The sequence below is a fragment of the Diorhabda carinulata genome, chromosome X (genome assembly GCF_026250575.1).
Source record: "Diorhabda carinulata isolate Delta chromosome X, icDioCari1.1, whole genome shotgun sequence".
Lineage (NCBI taxonomy): Eukaryota > Metazoa > Arthropoda > Insecta > Coleoptera > Chrysomelidae > Diorhabda > Diorhabda carinulata.
The window spans coordinates 29711996-29733108 of record NC_079472.1 but is presented as its reverse complement, the minus strand read 5'-3'; the positions used below and the strand labels follow the sequence as shown (position 1 = coordinate 29733108).

The window sequence follows — 21113 nt, the reverse complement described above, 5'->3', positions numbered from 1 at the left end:
ACTTCAAATAACTAACTGATTGCTTGTGTAAACAACTGCTTGAGGGTACTTGTACTTGTGTTTTTTAATCAGAACTTGATGCGAAGACGTGGTAGAAAATAACTTCAAATAACTAACTGATTGCTTGTGTAAAAAACTGCTTGAGGGTACTTGTACTTGTGTTTTTTAATCAGAACGTGATGCGAAGACGTGGTAGAAAATAACTTCAAATAACTAACTGATTGCTTGTGTACAAATACTGCTTGAGGGTACTTGTGTTATTCAGTCAGAACTTGATGCGAAGACGTGGTAGAAAGTAACTTCAAATAACTAACTGATTGCTTGTGTAAAAAACTGCTTGAGGGTACTTGTACTTGTGTTTTTTAATCAGAACGTGATGCGAAGACGTGGTAGAAAGTAACTTCAAATAACTAACTGATTGCTTGTGTACAAATACTGCTTGAGGGTACTTGTGTTATTCAGTCAGAACTTGATGCGAAGACGTGGTAGAAAGTAACTTCAAATAACTAACTGATTGCTTGTGTAAAAAACTGCTTGAGGGTACTTGTACTTGTGTTTTTTAATCAGAACGTGATGCGAAGACGTGGTAGAAAATAACTTCAAATAACTAACTGATTGCTTGTGTACAAAAACTGCTCGAGGGTATTGTGTTTTTCAATCAGAACTTGATGCGAAGACGTGGTAGAAAGTAACTTCAAATAACTAACTGATTGCTTGTGTAAACAACTGCTTGAGGGTACTTGTACTTGTGTTTTTTAATCAGAATGTGATGCGAAGACGTGGTAGAAAATAACTTCAAATAACTAACTGATTGCTTGTGTACAAAAACTGCTCGAGGGTATTGTGTTATTCAGTCAGAACTTGATGCGAAGACGTGGTAGAAAGTAACTTTAAATAACTAACTGATTGCTTGTGTAAAAAACTGCTTGAGGGTACTTGTACTTGTGTTTTTTAATCAGAATGTGATGCGAAGACGTGGTAGAAAATAACTTCAAATAACTAACTGATTGCTTGTGTACAAAAACTGCTCGAGGGTATTGTGTTTTTTAATCAGAGCTTGATGCGAAGACGTGGTAGAAAATAACTTCAAATAACTAGCTGATTGCTTGTGTAAAAAACTGCTTGAGGGTACTTGTACTTGTGTTTTTTAATCAGAACTTGATGCGAAGACGTGGTAGAAAATAACTTCAAATAACTAACTGATTGCTTGTGTACAAAAACTGCTTGAGGGTATTGTGTTTTTCAATCAGAACTTGATGCGAAGACGTGGTAGAAAGTAACTTCAAATAACTAACTGATTGCTTGTGTAAAAAACTGCTTGAGGGTACTTGTACTTGTGTTTTTTAATCAGAACTTGATGCCAAGACGTGGTAGAAAGTAACTTCAAATAACTAACTGATTGCTTGTGTAAAAAACTGCTTCAGGGTACTTGTACTTGTGTTTTTTAATCAGAGCTTGATGCGAAGACGTGGTAGAAAATAACTTCAAATAACTAGCTGATTGCTTGTGTAAAAAACTGCTTGAGGGTACTTGTACGATTTTTTTCCTTTATGAAGTTTACAATATAGTGAATAGTGCATTCTTTGTTTATAACAAATTTATTACAAGGTTTTTAACATGTTTGTGTAGAATTCCAATTTATACATCATTTTATACTTAAACTTATTTAGTAACTTACGTATTTAATTAATTTTTCTATTTTGTATTATATAATTTATTATAAAAACGGAGCAAAATACTCGTAATCATGTGAAGAAATTCAAAAATGTAGCTAATATCGATAAAATGGAATAGTGGACAAGAGAACAAGATTAAAGTTGCAAAGCAAATATCAAAATTAGACAAACGAAGCAGAGAACAGTATAAATAATGTCATCAGAACAATATCATGAACAATTTCTTATTCACTATTCAAAATTACGTAAATGTATGAGAGGACATCGCATTTTTGTGAACTCGCCAACGATATATAGGATACCTATTATCCCGTGAAATCTTGGTCTTCCGTGGAAATATACAAAAACTTCCCAATTCTACAGTCCACGCGAATGAAGAAGACACATCGATCCTGACGAAATATGTCTTATAGATCGTCTATTGCGTCTATTACTTTTCAACGTATTTCTAGATGATATAATAAATATCTGCACAGACAATTCAAAGAGAATGTGCGTTAGATACAAAAACCTGCAAATAGTGAAAATATCTATATATACCAAGATCTAAAGACAAACTTTGACATTTGGAATAATTCACTGAATCAATTTGGCATGAAAATAATTGTTGAAAAGCCTGCAGTAATGGCACTCAAACAACAAATAATAAACATAGAAATAGAGAGACAGAACTAAAAAGGTGACAGCATTTAAATACTTTGGAACAGAAATAGAAAATACAGGCAATGAAGACGCAGAAATTGCCAAGAGAATTAGAAACGCCATAAAAACATACTACAGCATAAACAACTGCCTAATAAATAAAAGAGAAGTCTCAAGAAGTACAAAATTAAAAGTTTATAAATCTCACTCTTACAAGTAGACAAAAAAGTGCATTGCAAGCAGCAGAGATGAAAGATTTAAGAGGTGTAACAAAAAATGATAGGTTAACAAATGAACAAATAGGAAAAGATCCGGAAATTATGTCACTTATGGAATTAGTTGAACAAAGACAGTTGAGTTAGTGGGGTCAAAGAATGGAGGAGTCAAGACTAGATGGGGAAGCAAAAGTAGGTAAAAACAAAAAGCGACATGGGACAAAGCAATAGGTAATACACTTCCGAAAAGAGGCACAACATGGAAAGAAGCAAAAACAACCCTCCTTAAAAAAAAGAATAAAACAAATTTGTAAAATGATTTCAATCATTTTATATTTTTTCGATCCAGCTTTTCATTTCCAGTGCTTGGAATCAACCAGGAAAAAAAAGGTGATTCGTTGAGTGGAGTAGGCAGATTTAGACCACTCTTGACATCTCTTGATAATGGCTTCAAAGTGGGAGACAGAACGTCGAGAATTTTTAAAATCCCAACGCAGTTCAACCCGTGAATCTAGTTCTTTTGTTTATATAAGTCTACTGTGTCTTCTTCTGATACTTTTGTCGACTTTCGAATCTTCCATAGCCATCATTATTAAGTTTCTCAGCGTTCTAGGCAGTTTCAGGGATTCAAGGTAACAGAAAGATTTGGTCATGTACTTCTGTCTTGTCTGAACCCAAATTGATGTTCTCCGTTTTTAGGTTGAATTTTTTCTTTAATCTCTCGTTGAGTATAGAGTTAATACTTTATAGGTCGCGTTTTACTGGTTTCAATTTATATTGTATCATAATTGTTAATTTTTTTTTGGAATTTTAATCTGTTAAAAAACTTTATACTTGTGGTAAGCGATGAAAAATATAATTAGAAGCATCCAATATTTCACAATAGAAATAACGGATTGATTATGGTTACGACGCATGGAGATATGGTTTGATGACATCGGTTTTTTATTCGGTCCAACAATGTCTGTTGCGATAGTAACCATCTTACGAAGTCTCTTAAAAAGTCTAAAAACCGCTATTGATTACATTAAAATAACTTAAGTTTATAAACAGACGAAGAAGTTGATTTTTCAACTCCTTTGAACGGGCTGAAAATGCAGAAATGTATATGTAGTTTTAGATATTCTGTGAACATAAATAATGTCCGTTTCCAATGACACTTTTTTATTGAATAATGATACAAAAAGTAAATGTAAATATTCGAATTGTAGCCCATCGTATTCTATAGTTTCAACTCAACGTTCAGCAAGCTCTTTGAGACCTTAGTAAAACCATTCTTTAGTGCCAAGATGCAAAAAATTTTAATAATGCTGGATGTAGTAAGAGTTCAATACCACCAAGTTCTTCGATATTATTCTGCGTAACTTTTGCAATATATCTCTATGCATTGTCTCTTTGTAAAATAACCCCCTTTCGGTTAACTGAATCTGGATATTTTTCCGATAAGACTTCCGATATTCGCATCAACTGTTCACTATATACCTCGGAATTGACAGCTCGATCATCTGGAATGATTTCAAAGTACACTAATTCTATATGATTCCACCATCTCACAATGAAACTTTCCGCTCGAATCGACCTCTCTTTGTATCGGGTTCTGTCAAGGAGCTGCATACAGCTACTCGACTCGGTTAATTCGTGTGGCACTATTGGACAACTTTGGAAGGTCCCAGGGAGCCCGATAATCAGCTAGTGCTGGTAGTATGTTAGGTTTTCTACTGCTTCCATGGAAACCTCATTATCTCACGCAGGTGGACGACTTAAGCGCGAACGATCCACTCCACTATTAAAACGTACTGTTTCGTCAATAAGCAAAGAGAGAATGATTAAAAGAAAGTAAAGTAATTGTACTCTTCATAGAATTGAGTCTAGTCCTAACAAGTTGCGACATAGTTAAATAGAAGCGTAAGGATTTTCACATATGAAAACCGCCACATTTTTCTCTTAAAATTATCGATTATTTTCGAAATTCTGGTAATTTAACTTAATATAATTTGAGTTTCTAAAAATTGTAATATTGTATCATGCTGTTATAAATGGTGAAGACAAATTCTTTTGACATTGCTTAAATTTTTTATCGTTAATTGCAGCGATGTTGTTGGTTTATCAGCGTATGCTTTTAAAGTGTGTCAAGTTCAATGATATTATTTCCTTATGCAAAATGTGAGGCTCGGCTTCATCGTTCTAAAGCCTGATGTTGTGATTGTATTCCCTTAGTAATAAGAAAATTTTCAATGATACCTGTTTCGTTTCAAGGGCGTTGCCAGCTTATGACTAAGGGGGAATGGCAATGGGGCAATATTATGGAGGATAAAAAATATGAGAGTAGAGAGCGTTACACTTTGGCTCGATGACGATCGTAATAAGAACGGTTCAAATATCAATATCAATGTATAAAACTTCACAAGCCCTCGACAGCACAATAACTAAATCAAACTTTTAAACACAGTAATAATTATTTTTAACAAAAATAATATTTAATTAAAACATAACCTACAGGGATTTTTGCAAAACTTTCAACCACTTTATCATTAAAATTATTTAGCTTTTTATTAATTATATCTGTGTGTACACTCATCAAGACCAGACCATTAAGGCGATCTTCTGTCATGTTGCTTCTTAGCCATGTTTTTAGTCATGATTAAGCCTATCGTGCCACAATTGCTGCCAAAGTTCGATTTCATTCTTTATAAAAAATAATAAAACTGAGCAATTGATTCACAAGTATTACTAAAGACCTCTTCCAGTATTCCTGAAGGGCTTTCTGCTGGATGATTGCTTCTATGACGTTGTTTCCACGTAATATGCGGTATTAATTTAATGTCCTCCTCCAGTACGACTTTCTCTGCAACAACAGCAGCTTCCTTTATAATTTCGTCTGTCATTTTTTCCGGATTTTCACGGTGGTTTTTAATTAAAAGTGAAATCCTTTTAACGTGTTCGGAGGCTTTGATCACGTCCAAAGATACGGATTGGACACAAATTATACAAAACTATTTTGCAAATCTGATATAGTCGTGATGAAAATGACGGCGATTTTAAAAACGGATGTTGTTTCGTATGGTTTTGTTGATTCTCGAACCCGTAAGAATTAAAAAAGACTTCATCTTAGAAAGTTGGTCCTTATCTAGCCTGATGTAGAGATGTTGTTGTTCATAATATCACTGTATTAGAATATACACATTTTACAAAGTATATGTTCCAAGTTTGAAGACGCCTCTTTATTTATTATTTGTATGGCAGTTAGCAGCAGAGAAATTTCAGTATCCTTATTTGTAATAATGAGAACTTCTCAGCCCAACCACTATAAACTGAATTTGATTCTACTCTAGGTGAGTATTATTCTTTTTTTATATAAGACCGTAAGACACCAGATCGTCTACTAAAACTTTGTAAGATACGAGACATGATAAGCGTTTTTAAAAGTGCGGTACATCGGATATCTTCTAAAAGTGGAGATATGAAAAAATTGTGTCCAAGATCGTGCTCATTCTCAGTGTGATGAAGATGTTTCAAAGCAAAAATGTCCCCTATCCAAGCATCGTCATTTAAAATCTGACAATCAAAAACCGTTTCATGTGCAGGCAGGTCATGGCATCTGTTGTTCCGTTATTTCAAAATTTTAAGAAGGGAAATAAACAAAAATGTTCAAATATGTTATAACCATCTCCAAAATTAAAGTTTGAATAACTACCACATGCCAGATTCAGAGCTATCAGATTATTCCCTGTCTCCAACTGGAAAATATTGTTAAATAGTTGAAGATTTTACAACCATGAGTTAACTTTACATAGTTAGACAATTCTTGCTGAATACCACGACTACACCAACACTCACACCAAGTTATCGTCTTCCGAGACTGAAGGTAAACTGAGATAAAAAAATAGTTAACTTTCAGTCTCTGACGACGATAACTTGGTTATCGAAATGTAACAGTGTAATCGATCGTGGCTTGAATGTGAATTGTATCTAATTAGTAGGCGTTTTTTCATTAATTTAATTTGTAGTATATAGGTAAGAGTGCAGAATATGATTTCACTTCTTAAGTAGTTACAATATTTGGAAAATACAGTTTCAGTTTAAATACATTGTATGTGACGGGAGCAAAAAGTAAAAGAACCTTCTATAATAAATTCATCCTGTACATAATATTTTTGTTTTGTTAGTTATTTTTCAAAGGTAACACGAAACTGTTAATTTTCTTCAAAAATCAAGCGATAATTATCTTTTTAATCCTTTGTTTGTTGGATATTTTATTCATCGTAACCCCTTTCAATGCAAATACTACTTTATCGACCGATTTTCCTTAGAGTTTTCAAGTCAATTTACCTTATATTACGAACACGAAATATCGGCATTGTATCAATGTCAAAATTAGATTTCAAATTTGTATGGCTGTTGAAACAATAACAAAAAAAAAGAAATTTAGAAGGACATTATGTGCTATGGTATTTAATCAAGTTTGTTTCCTGATGATTATATTAATTGTAATTTTATGCAAAACCAACAGTGTACATATTAAACAAATAGTATTGTTGTGGTCTTTAATAAATCAAAAAAGGTTTGGAAATTCCAAAATATCCGATAATGAACAAAACCATTTTTTTTGGAGATATTTTACAAATGATTGGAGTATTGTAGGAAAAATATCTATGTAAAGAGGATAATGAAAATAATGGAAAACATTATTTGAAATAAAATGTGCAAAAAATGATGTTTTTTAGGTCTGAGAGAAAGTTGAAGCTAAACTTTTCCTCAGTGTTCAGAGCGGTCCTATAGACTGTACATATTTTGCACTTTCTGTTCGAATTTTTTTGCTTTTTTATCCTCTTAACGATGATTTATGTTTCTATGTAAAAGGTAGAAAAATGTACGATGTATTTTGAGAAATATTAGATGAGATCAAAATAACATGAAGGTAGCACAAATAAATAAAATTGATAAAATATTATTTGAATTATGTTGAAAAAGTCAAAAAAAAATATGAAAAGTGAAGTTTTCTGTATTACAATGGAGTTAATCATGTAAAATTGACCAAGTGAAGGTTAATGTTTCTATGACCCAGAACGGTATAACCAAACTATAAAATATATTTAAATACGTTCCCTTGGACAGAGGAGGTTTGAAATAAAATACGTCGTGGTGTAGAAAAAGTTCATTTGCGGGCTTATGGGCCACACCAGGGCTCAACTTGTTAAATAATCCGTTAGTAAGGATATCGAAGCGACTGTTAATGGGAACTCTAAAATCTGTACCAGGCAGATGATAGTTATATTTAAATTTACAAACCTTCAGAAATGTTGGAAGATGATTGTTAGCAGACCGCAGTTTTGTCAACAAATTATGGATTAAATTGAAAACATTTTAGTGGAAAATATTCTGTTTTCTGATGAATCTTATTTCATGTTAAAGGACGCGCTGAAATCACTAATATTTTCGACATTATATTGTTGAGAATAAAGACTGGATAAGGAATGAATTAATTTTCTGGTAGGGGTTATAGCAAATCAAGTTGTGGGACCAAGATCCACGATGGGATTCTTAATAATGTACAATATTTGGAAATCTTGAGAGAAGAATTAATGCCACACTTGAATAATCCATTTTCTAAACCTGTACTTGTTCATATATCGAATTCTTTAATGAAAATATGGTACACTTTCCCATTTTGTAACACCCATTCGTCGTTATCGCCAGCTGTTTAATGAAAACTATGAAATGACCAATTTTTGGACTTGTTTTTAGTGGGATTCTTGAAAATCGGTGTTTTTAAGACCAAATTAGCAGATATTAAGGAGTTAAACACGTATGATAAATGAATTTAGATGAATTTCATCCCAAATCATTGGAAATTTCGATCGCGGTGAGAATCTTGTCATAAAGTCAATGGACACTATTATGAGTATTTGTTTATTTAAATTGAGTACATTCAATCATTTCATTGCTTACTTTTCATCACTAAGTTAAGTTGAATTCATATAGAAATAAAAATAAGATAACTCAACATAACATAATAAAAAATAAAATTAGAAATAAAAGTTCACATTACCGAACTGCCCGATTGCATTTATAAATGACTGAAAAGCAAATTAATAATAATTTAAGTAATTTTATTTTATGTTAGTATGTTAAAATTCCCTAACTTGGTAGATAGGATTGAGGGGAAGATGTTTTCAGATGCTTGGTTAATTTTTTTTGTATATGGATGCCGAAAAATACATTCGTATGCGCAAAACGCCTCTTAATTGGGTACAGCACTTAGTGAAGTCTCAAATTATGTTATTTCTTTGTGCGAACGCCTTTTTTATTTTAGCTTTGTTCACGGTAATTAATTTGAACACAATCTGAATAAACCCTGAACATCTTCTGAAAATTTCAAATGCGCATATTTTGTTCCGAATATGTTCTGAACATGCAATTTTCCACGAAAGATTTATAAGTCTAGTTCGACATTCTTATGCCCTGTGGCATATCTATTTGGTATCGCAATATAACCTATTGTTGATAGTTAGCTTTGATCTGAATCCTTGTCACTGAATTCAAAGTTGTAAGACATATAAAATTTTAATTTAGATTTAAAAATAGCCAGGAGAACAGAATGTATATATTAATGTACTTTCCTAATAAATAACTGTCCGAACATTTATTATTGATATTTATAAGTAAAAAGTCAACTGCAACGTTTTGTTAATTACAAGTACGATTTTTGATGAATATAACAAACATGACAAGTAGGACGAATGCGTACGCGTCCGGGGTGAAAATCCTTATCGTACGAGGATACATTTGATGACAGAACATGTTCAGGATCTGTACCGCGAATAAAGCTTTTATATTACGTCGTTTTGTTTTTATTATATATTATCTTATCTCATTTTTTGCAGTATGAATACACAGTTACTCTCTATTATCTTGTGGAGGAAGGAATAAACATTAGATATTTTGTATTTGTGTTTAACTTTCTAAATTGTATACATTATAATAGAATGTAAAAGTGGAAATACTGATCAACTGATAAAAACTTTTTTTTTAAATAATTGTTTGAATTTAGCTTAAATCACAGACTTCTTATATTAGTTGTTTTTTAACTTAATCGTTGGATTACAAAAATTTGGCAAATGAATTCAAAGATGAATAAGGAAGGAGTAGATAAAATTTTTAATCTTTTAAAGAAGTCCCTGTCTAACAGCTCTCTTTTGTAGTTTGAAGATTCGCTCCAATTGAGTCGCACCATACGTATTCCATATGGGAAGGGCATATTGGAGATGCGACTCAATAAAGGCATTATAAACTGTTAAGGAGATGGGTAAGTTCAGTTCTTTGGAAACTGATCTCAGCGCAAAACAAGAGCAACTTAATTTTTTAGGAATTGTCTACAATAAGCACTAAGAATTTTATAGATTCAGCGACGTCAACGGTTGTTTTATTCAACCAAAAAGAGAGTAATGTATATTTATATGATAAAACTTCTATTTTAGAAACGTTGATACAGAGAAGATAGAACTAGTGTCGTCTGCAAATACACATATTTTACCACTGATAGATAGGCAATGTCGTTTATAAACAGAAGAAACCAAATAGGGCCTAGTACTGAGCCTTGGGGCACTCCACATTCTATAGGCTTGCGAGAAAACATCGTTGGATCAAATCTTACAAGCTGACTTCTGTTTGTCAGATTTGACTTGAACCATGCGAGAGGTGATCCCCTGAAGCGTTAGTACTGCAATTTGTTAATTAAAATATTATGAATTAACACAATCGAGAGCCTTAGAAAAATCACATAAAGTTGTTGCAGTGGAGTGATGGCTGTTTAGGCTAGAGTAGAGGGAGGAGGGAGAATATAGCATCATTTGTGCATTTGTTACTTAAAAATCCAAATTGATGGATAGTAAGTATTTTATATTTAAACAGAAATGATAAAAGCCTCTTTTTGACCAATCTTTCTATGATAACGTGTGAAGGTGTGCAATTAGGCGATAATTCGACTTGATTTTTATCTCCAATTGGGAAAAGTGCCAATTTGAAATTAAACCTTCATTAAAGTGGTAAGGTGATTTAGTGTGCAATCGGGCAGACTCGAATACATTTTTAACATAAGTCCATCAGTTCCAGATGAGTATTTATGTTTGATGTCATTAATTGTACTGCGAAGCTCTGCTAAAACTACCGGTCATAAAGAAGAAACTGTGTAAGTAAGCATTACCATCAGGGAGATATGGAAGCGCACCATGAGAAGGAGTTACAGAATTTGATAAATTTTTGGCTACATTCACAAAGTAATTAATGAGGTTTCAGGCGAAGTAGAAATTATGCTCGAAGAAGAAGCCTTCTCTCTTAGATCATTTACACTTGACCACGTTTCTGTAGAAACATTACGAGTATTAGCGAGTATCTCTTATTTTTAATACGTCTGCGGGGAAAATAATTACATGCCAGACTACTTAGTAGTTTTATGAATCTAGAAAATTCTAAGTCCACATCACAAGAGAGCATGTTCCAGTCAGTTGCTTGACAACGGTGTTTGATTTTTTTAAAAACTTTTTTTCGAAAAGATACGGCATAATTTCCGAGAAGCATTTTTAGTATTGAAATTTACCGAAAATTTTGTTAACACTGCCTCATGATCGGAGAGACCTGAATTAAAGGTGGATTCAGGATCATACGAAGACACGACATAATCTATAGTACTAGAACTAGACTTATTTATTCTGGTTGGTGCCGTTATATGAATGAATATACCAAAAGAATCAGAAATTGGCTAAAGATATTCTTGACCAGCACACAGACTGGAATAATCAAAATTGGTTACGCCACATAGAATTAGTATGCTTTTTAGAGGTAAGGGGACTCCATTAAGGTCAGTAGTTTGTGACAGAAAGTGTGTACGTCAGCGTCAGGTATTCTGTTCTGTTCTCTATCTATATATATTTTTTAACGACCACAAAAATCGAATGATTTTTTAACGGCTACCAACCCGAACATAAAACGGGTTTTCTTGCGTTGGCCGTTTCTATAACAAAGATTCCATCACCCAGCTCTAGTTAAGGATTAGGTTACATCGACATAGTTCTACTGGAAGAAAACAAAGTAGAAGATATAGGAAAAATTAATATCACTATGCTAAAATTGTGAAGTGATTTCTACAGGTGCATTTTCATGTTGACGTTCAACGCTGGCTTAGATCGTCAAATGAGATGACGTTGTGTAATGTTGACTGGAGCACCATCTTAAATACACGCGGTGTCAAACTTCAGAGTACCGAAAAAGCACTAAAATATGCCACCTCTGTCAATAGATAATTCACTTAATAATTATAGTTTTTTTTGCACTTAACCCCATTTAAAAAGCTGAACGATGTTTAGTTTTGACGCTGCACTAATTTAAGATACGCTCCAGTCAAAATTGACTTCATTTGACGATGTTAGCCAGCGTCGAGCATCAACATGAAATTGCAACTTATATTTTTAAACTAACTCAACGTATTAGTTCTATTATAATAGAACAATTAATTTTCTCGTCAGTAATTCCATCTTACGCCAAGAATTCTTTTTTAGTGTTTAGTTTGATTATTGCCCAAGGAGCGTTTTTTAGCTTTTTTTAACTGTAACTGATCTGGTAGCTAGTTTTTAGTTTCCTGCCTATGCACTAGATCGAACTAGAGATTTTTAAAAGGAGATATTCGACATATCCTTAAACTAGGAAAAAGAGAGACCACGTAACCTTCAAAACTTGTCTGTTCCCATTTGGCCCAAAGCGAGTTGCGCACAGTGGCGTATCAAGTGGCGTATCATTGGAAACGAAAATATTACTAGTTAATTATGTTTTTAGTTTTTTCCTAATAGTTATGAAATTGAACAAAATAATTGAATTGAATCTGTTATCATATTTCTATAAAATTTTGAAATGAAATGATACTATTTTTCAACCAAAAGGGACATTGAATAGGATTGGGTTGAGTGCGAAATATGCTAAGCTATTTTCATCAACACAGATAAAAATTTGTGGGTCTATGAGCTATATTCGGTTTTACGGTGGTTACTTCCAAGACACCGATCAGATGTAAGCTTGTGGTGGATAACAAAATAATACACCAGGAAATGTAATTTAAATATCTGGGAATCGAAATATCTGGACACGGGGACGTGGAGACGGAAGTAAGAAACCAAGCTACAAGAGCCTCAAGAGCAGCAGCATACCTAAATGACACAATCTGGCGAAATAAATACATTCGAACTGAAGCAAAAGTCCGCATATACAAGACTATGCAGCAGAGACCCGACCTGAGACCTCTAAAACGAAACGGATATTGGAGACTACAGAAATGAAGATAGTTCGAAGAATAGCGGGAAGAACACTAATGGATAGAGAAAGGAGTGAAAACATAAGACGAACATGCGGGATAGATAACATCAATGACTGGGTACTGGTTAGAAAGATAAAATGGAATGAGCACATTGACCGCATGACGGAAGAACGAATTGTGAAAATATCAAGGGACAAATCACCAGCAGGACAAAGAAGCATTGGAAGACCTAGGAAAAGATGGAGTGACAACCTCCCAGGTGACTGAGCAGAGGCAATGAAGTGAAGAAAAACAGGCAATGATGCCTATACACAGCAGGAAGAAGAAGAAGAAGACAGATAAAAATATTCTATTATTTTACTATTACAATAATAAAATTGGATTATGGACGTAATCAAGCAGATAGGAGATGTTATTTTAAACTTTAATGTAACATTTGTCAGCTTTGAATACTTTATTGATCTCAAGAATAGTGGTATAATCCTATGAAATTTGTGGGAACGGCTAATTCCACTACTGAATATTTTTCAGTTATAAATATTGAGTAGAAATATAAACAAAGCATTTTGTTTTTTTATTTCAATCAATTTAAATTATGTTTAAACATTTTTGAATCTAATGAGAACTAATATAGATATAAGAGCAACGAGCAATATTTTTATGCGAAAATCACGAAAAATAAAATGTTTTTTGAAAATCATGTTCTGGGGCTCTGGGCAAAATTTGCTAAAATAGAAGAAAATTATTAAAGATAATTGGAATTTTGTGAGCACTATATGTAAAGATGAAAAACTTACTATCGAATATAAATAATAGTATCACCACAAATTTACTAAATTCACTTTGATTTCCAACTTCAATTGTAGAATATTGTATTGAATTCTTCGAATGGAGTGGAAGGTTAAAAACAAATTAATTTCTTCAAAGGTGACACTGTACCACAATACACGAACAAAGGAATATTCAATATCTTTGAAAAAAAAAACACAAGTCTAATGGCATGTTTTTCTATTCAGATTAAGGGAATGTCAGAACCGTAATGGTCACCAATAAACAACTATAAGAAATACTTGATTTGAATTTTTTTTATCATCAAACTAACAAATATTATTTTTGAAAATCTTATGTTTTATGTATTTATTTATATGTAAATGTGTCTATATCCATTTTTTTTAATTGTCACAACTTGTCAATATAATAATTATATGCAACTCGCAGTCTAGAATTACTTTGTCTATGGTCTAATCCTGTTAGCTCGGTAAGCTATGACATCTAGCGAAACCACGAAATAACAGTGTCTTGATCCGATTTCATCCGTTGGTATCTAAACTCCATTAGTAGATGTTTAGAGATATTTACTGGTTCACCTTGTACAAAGACGAAACGAAATATCAATTTTTTTACTCGTGATTTCAATATGAGTGTATATGTATGTATATATAAAATGGGAGTCTCTTATACACTGCGACCCAATGGATCTATTGTTTCCCCTTTTCTTGCTGCGATACTGGAGAACCCAGTGTTTACAGGCTGATCCATTAATCCCAGTCCTTTTAATAAAAAGTCTAGAATGTGAGATAGCTTTAATTTCCAGAGATCTTCGACTTCTATTTCAATCGCTCCCAAGTGGAGTTTCAATATGAAGTAACACAATATAATTTTGATATTTATATTCACTTTTTTTAAAAAATACAGAACATTTATTGGAGTGAAACTTATTTTTGTTAGCAATTCGGGATAATTTGTTACTCCCACATTTCCACAAACATATCACTGGTTTATAATGTGGAGTTATAGATTATCCACAACTCCATCTCCTAGCTCATTACCGTTTTTAAACGACAGTTTCCTTTCTGCTTTTGTTGGCATATTTCGAATACAAATTTTGCGTCCAGTTATTTTCACGATCATGATCGTTTTGGTTGATACAACTCCAATGAATTGTTTCGAAAAATAATTCGGTTGGTCTTAAATTTACTTTCATTTTTAATTATAGGCACAGTGGGGCTTAAGAAATTTAACAAAAAATGAGATAAACGACAGTTTTTCAATGCATTCGAATAAATACAAAATATATATTATTATATCATATACACCGCGACCTGAAGGATCTATTGCGTTCCTCTTTATTGATTCGATATTGGGATCAATCAATCCACTCCTTTTAGAGTATGGGATGGCATCGTTTTTTATTTAATACACAGTTCCGTAGTATCTCACACTTTAAGAAAACGTGGATAGAAGTTTCATCCTCTGAGCAATATAATCTGTAGGGGGAATTACCTGCAAAGTGTAACGTCTTCAGGTATTCATTGAGGCGACAGTGCCCTAGATAAATATATAATTATTATAAAACTACTACTACATCGTTTTTTTTTGTATTTTTTTAGTGTTTGTATGACATTTTATACAAAAAATCAGCATCTTTTAATCTTTCATCTACACCTTTCAAAATTCTATCAATTTTTTTCAATATTCAACAAGTCAGCTTCTCAAACGTATTTTGATTATGACAAAAAAGAAATGAATAATTGTTACTTGTTTTACCTTTTGATAATCCTACTGGAAGGTCTGGTACTTCATCGATAGCTTGAGAAGTTCAAGGCTAAGTCACAAGTGCAGTTTCTGGATAAGACTATGATAAGCCATCCCACGACGATCCTCATGGAACTCTATACATAGACTATCAATATTACGAGAAATCGATTTATCATATCTATTTTATGCAGAAACATTTAATTCCGGAGATACCGAAAGTGGCCATTATCTCAGGAAGGCTAACAGATATCAAACCATGGATAACTTTGTTCGATAGATCTCATCAAGATTTATCTGTGTGTGAAGTATGCAAATGCACCATTTTTATTAAAAATCAATTAAATTCAATTAGTAGATGGCAGCAGTGCACTGCTCCAGACATTATCACACTGGCGACACTGGCTGCTTGGCATGATTACTAATAGATAGAAAGACATCAGATTTGAAGCTTGCCCAGACAATGAAAGAACTTCTGAGGTCTCTTCCTCATCTAATCAAAAAGCACTTCGCTCCATGAAGCATAACATAAAAACCATACAGATGGCTGGCTAGCCTATCGATGCCTCAGCAATGAAGGCTACACTCGTGAGTGGGTCAATCACAAAGAAAGATTTGTTTTTGATAGCGGTATTCTTACCCAAAGAATTGAGGCCAGCTGGTGACCTCTGAGAGCATTCTTTCGCGATAGGAATGTACCTTCAGAAGATTGGAAGGACAGAATAATAGAATATACATGGTGACGAGAATGTCGTAAATCTGAACCAAAAATAGACCACCCATCTATTTCATTAATAGAAGATTTTCAAATGTAAAAGTACAATTAAAATATTTGATTGAAGAAAAGTATTTTTGTTTACCTTTATTTCAGTCTCTAACACAACCTAATCTAACCTTACCTAACCTAACAAAAATTACTAAATTTCCATTTTATCTATTGATTTTTCGTGAAAATATTGCATTTGCATACTTTTTCCACAGAAACTCTTTTGATAATATGTCAATCATCATAACTTTTCACACACAGATAGATCTTGATGAGATCTATCAAACAAACATCCATGGTTCGATATCTGTTTACTTTCCTGAGATAATGGCCACTTCTGGTATCTCCGGAAGTAAATGTTTCTGCATGAAATAGATATGATAAATCGATTTCTCGTAATATTAATAGTCATTTATAGAATTTTATGATGGTGGTTGTCAAACTTATCTCTTTGAAGAGCTGTCTTCTTTGTCCATATACTCTAATAGGGCCTGATGGAGTACTTGCAAGTATGTCTATAAGTACACATATTAAACCTACCTTCCATTTTTCCGGTGTTTGAACGTTTTGTTGAAGAGGTGATTGTGGTGGGAGCCAAAAGTCGATGGAGTCTCCAATAACTGCGGAGGCTATAAATAGTGTTTATGTATTTTTAAACATTAACAAAAATGAAAATGTAGGGATGGTACTAGACATTACAAATCCCAAATCTTTGCCATCTTGTTTTAAGCACAAAGGGCTGATATTTTTTGACATATTTTTAAATTTCTTGTTATGCTGTTCATAAAACCGGTCCGGGCTAGCCAGACAGCCCTTAATTGGGCATCGTAATGAAGAGCAAAGCTAAAATAAGTACAACTTTAACATCATTAGTAAATATTTATATCCTAACGTTTTAGTTGTCTGACCACAATTTGACACTAAACACCCATTTCAAGTATCAAAATAACTCTGTACGTGAACAAAACGAAAACGCTTCTTTCTGACTAAACACGTGCTACAATGAGATTAACAAGTTGTTGTTGGTAGGTATCCGCCCCAGATCAATTACGCCTTCACTACATTATGTCAAATGTCTATGCTGTTCTGTGATTGGCTGGACATCATAGACCTTAGTATTACCTATCGCCAAATGTATAAACGTATTAGTGTGCTAACGAACTAAGAGAGTACGCTTCGGTTCATTTTTCCCTCCCGCATCAGCGAGTTTTCATACCTTGTGTGGAGCAACGAGAGTCAAACTTTTCTTTATCGCGATCTGATAGTTATTAAAATGTTTTAACATGTGACTTGTTATTTTATTCTATAATAAAAGAATGACTTCTCCGGATAATTCTATTACCTTTCTTTAATTGAAATTTTTGTAAAACGTTTTCACTTTCCTCTGCCATAACTTCATTATCTGTTGATGTTCATTACCTCAGCTTTATAATGTAATTTGTTTCAATTATTTATCCAATATGAATGGATGTTAATATTTCATCAATGTCTTTTGCCGAAGGTATTGTACTATTTTTAATTGATTTATTATTTGTGCCCGCGACTCGCCTGTCAGCTCATTTTTTGCAAAAACGTGTCAAAAGTATAAAGTTAGCTGATTCGTTATTTATGGGTACCGTATAACGATTTTGTACACAAATAAATTATCCTTTTTGTTCCCTAATACATATATAGAGATTTATTATACTCGCACATCTCTAGGACAATTCGCAAGTCATCCTATGGCACAAGCAAAATGATAAATGAAGTTTTGTTAATATTTTCTTGGAAGAAAACTTTCAACTGAATATCAAATTATTTAAGTGAGTTACAAGGGTACATCAATCTTTTTTTGGTGATTAGTCCTGGTGAAACTAGTGACTATAAATCATCTTCAGATTGAAGAAATCTGCGAATCGTATAGAAGATTGATGTTTTACCGAGGCGTTATTAAACATGAAAATGTTTCATCAATTCATTTTTCACAAAATTTATCGAAATCACATTTATGCATTTCTGATGATGACATCTGACATACTCACAATTGTATTTTACAGTGTGGGAAAGCCAAATGGAATAAATTCGTTATTTATATTAATAATCCAACGATTTAACTAACAAAAACCAAGTTTTCTAGCCAATTTCGTCTTATTTCATCAAAATAGTTTCCTTTGAGAGCTATAAAAGCAATTGAAAGTTTTCGCATCCTTTTTAAATCTGTTTTATAAATACTTATGTGATTAAATATTTTTTCGGCCTCAAAATAGGCTCCTGTTTGATATTTTTTCGATTGAGCAATTTCTTACGTAGTAGCCAGTAATCGTTTGTAACCATGGTGCATCCGGAAGGCATTCGAAGTTGAATTCATTGATTTTGTTCATCGTCTTCATAGTGCATTATTCGGGTCCAATGCTCCATTTGTGGGCTGTTTCTTATTGACTAGAATCTAAACTTTTCCCTTCCATCGGTCAAATAATGTACAGTGATAGTTCCTGTTACTGATTTTCTACTCTTCTAAATAGTTAATGAACAATACGTCTTATGTATACCAATAAGGACTATAACCTTGCCACCCGATTTTTGTAATTCGGCTGAATCCTCTTCACTCATATGACTGACTTTAATTTACGTTCGTAGTTGTGAATTCTGGTTTCACCCATTTCTAATTATCGAAGTAAAAATGGTTTTTATCTGGCCTGAGATCCCAACAAAAACAAAACAGCTTAATCCGCAAATGCTCATGTAAAATTTACTAACGTCTACTAACTTTCTCTTTATAGATTTCTTTGAATTCAAACAACCCATGATAATTTTCAATCCAATGAGTCTCGTATACAAGCGTGAGGTTCTTCCATTGTGTTTCGAGAAAGTTTTTTTCTATATTCTCTCTTGAGCGCTTGGTTCGTTTTGCTGAGGACTGATAAAATTCCTTACCCGACCTTTTCTTCAAAAACTTTTGTTTTGAAAACAGTACATACTGCCAATACAAGTGCCGATACAGCTAATTAGTGAAACCATATACGAATTCCACCTCGTTGATCGTCGGTGTTGCAGGTTTTCTACAGTTTTCCTGTAATCTGATGAACCGGTTCACCAGCCAATTGGCTGACGTTAGCAAATATAACAATCGCAGCTGCACTAGCCTACCCACATTCTGCGAATTTGTTCCGGGCGTTAGTTTCTTCTCAATTTTTTACTTTATTCTTTCAGTCTACTGCAGTACATCACTCCACCACTAGCACAAATTCAACCCTGCAGAGAAGTATTTCCTATATCAAGGCCAAACCTAATAAATAGACACTCATGAATATGTCTTTATTCAAACCACATAGAAACCAACGAAACTTTTTCTGTCTCTCACTACGTAAAACAAAACTATAGGTATGCAAATTATATTGTAAATATCAAATTAAAACTCCCGACTCCTACAATGCGTGTAATGAGATTTATGAAAAGGAAGTTATGCTGCCGAACATTTCAATATTAATTCGCACAAAATTGCATGTACCTACATACAATAAGTCTTGGCATGATTACATTCCGTATTTATTATTACAGATTCCTTATTCAATCGAATCGATGCTCAAGTTTAAGTATAAGAAGTACAGAGATGAAACGGATCTATCTCGACCTATATAATCTTTCAATGCGACCGCTTTAAGAGGTTTTCATGTATTACCTTCTGAGTGAATAGGGATATTTTGAACCTTCGTGAGAGATTGAATTTGAAATTACCAACCTTCTTTCGATCCAAATTGTTTCTTGCCAATGGATACAAACTGTTGCAATTACACGTTTAGTAATCCTTTTTTCTGAAGAGGGCCAGTTTGTATGTAAGTTATATTTGTGGAAACGATTAAAAAATAAAACGTATTTTAATTTTCTTCTTATTAATTAAATTAATTTTTTTAACGAAAAACACCCGATATATCTTTTTTATACACTAACTATTCCCTAGCGCCTGCACACTAAACTATTTATTAACACTTAACACAATAAACTAATCAGTAACATCTAATTTATTCAAATAAACCGTTTAGTTTAGTCGTCGGTATGTGTTTAATATCCTATCATTACATTCTAGAATATTCGTTATCTGGAAATTTCTAATTTGCCGTTAACAAACAAAAAGGACTTCTTAGAATTGTTTCTACAAAAACAGGCCACAAAAACATAATGTATAGGTATAGGTCACATATAAATAAGCAGACCTTCCAAGAAATACCCGGTGTGTCCACCAAACTTTGGCTGCTAGAATATATAGGAACAGGACCGGCTTCACGGTTTATATTGATGCAGGTTATCAAAAATGTAATCGTTTTCAAACTTGATATAAGATAAGAACAGTATACCTTCAAAAGAGCGTTCGTTTTGCATTTTTTTGAACAGTTTGGATTAGTATGCTTGATCAGGGCATTAGTCTAGGCAATTGAGCTTATGTTAGAATCGATAACATGCAGTCAAGGTATGCTAGAAGATGTAATAAGACAAGTTTAAGCCTTACATGCATATATTGCCATCTAGCGGCAATAATAAACATTTTGTATTACTGCAGGTAGGCCAATATGAAAACTTTCCATCCAGAACAAATTTTCAATATCCAAAAATATACGACATGGGGTTTTCTTTATTTGAATGTTAATTTAGTTTACTTTTAAAACACCTACCTAAACTTCTAAGCTTATATTTATTGTCAAGATATATCACAATGTCTAAAATATATGTAACAACGCTCTCTAGCATTCATGTTGGGTATTGAATCTCTTAGAAAAAAACTTTTCAGACAACATCAAGTTTATAAAAATCGGCTAAGCAGAACAGGCATTTTCTCATAACAAGATTCCCACTTTCCCCCACCTGTTTTTTTGGAAAGATAGGCTAAATAAATTGATTTGAAAATATAAAATTGGTAAATTTTATAATTTATAATTTCTACGGCTTTTTCGAGGCCACTTCTAATATAATTTTTGTCTCTGTAGTTTTGATATAATCCGTTT

The 21113-nt window shown here is 33.0% G+C and overlaps 1 protein-coding gene across 2 annotated transcripts in view; it reads left to right on the top strand.

The window, feature by feature from the left end:
- The window catches only part of LOC130900878 (putative polypeptide N-acetylgalactosaminyltransferase 9), a 276483-nt gene that overhangs the window by 26236 nt on the left and 229134 nt on the right, over positions 1-21113 (top strand). The gene's annotated exons all lie outside the window — the stretch shown is intronic.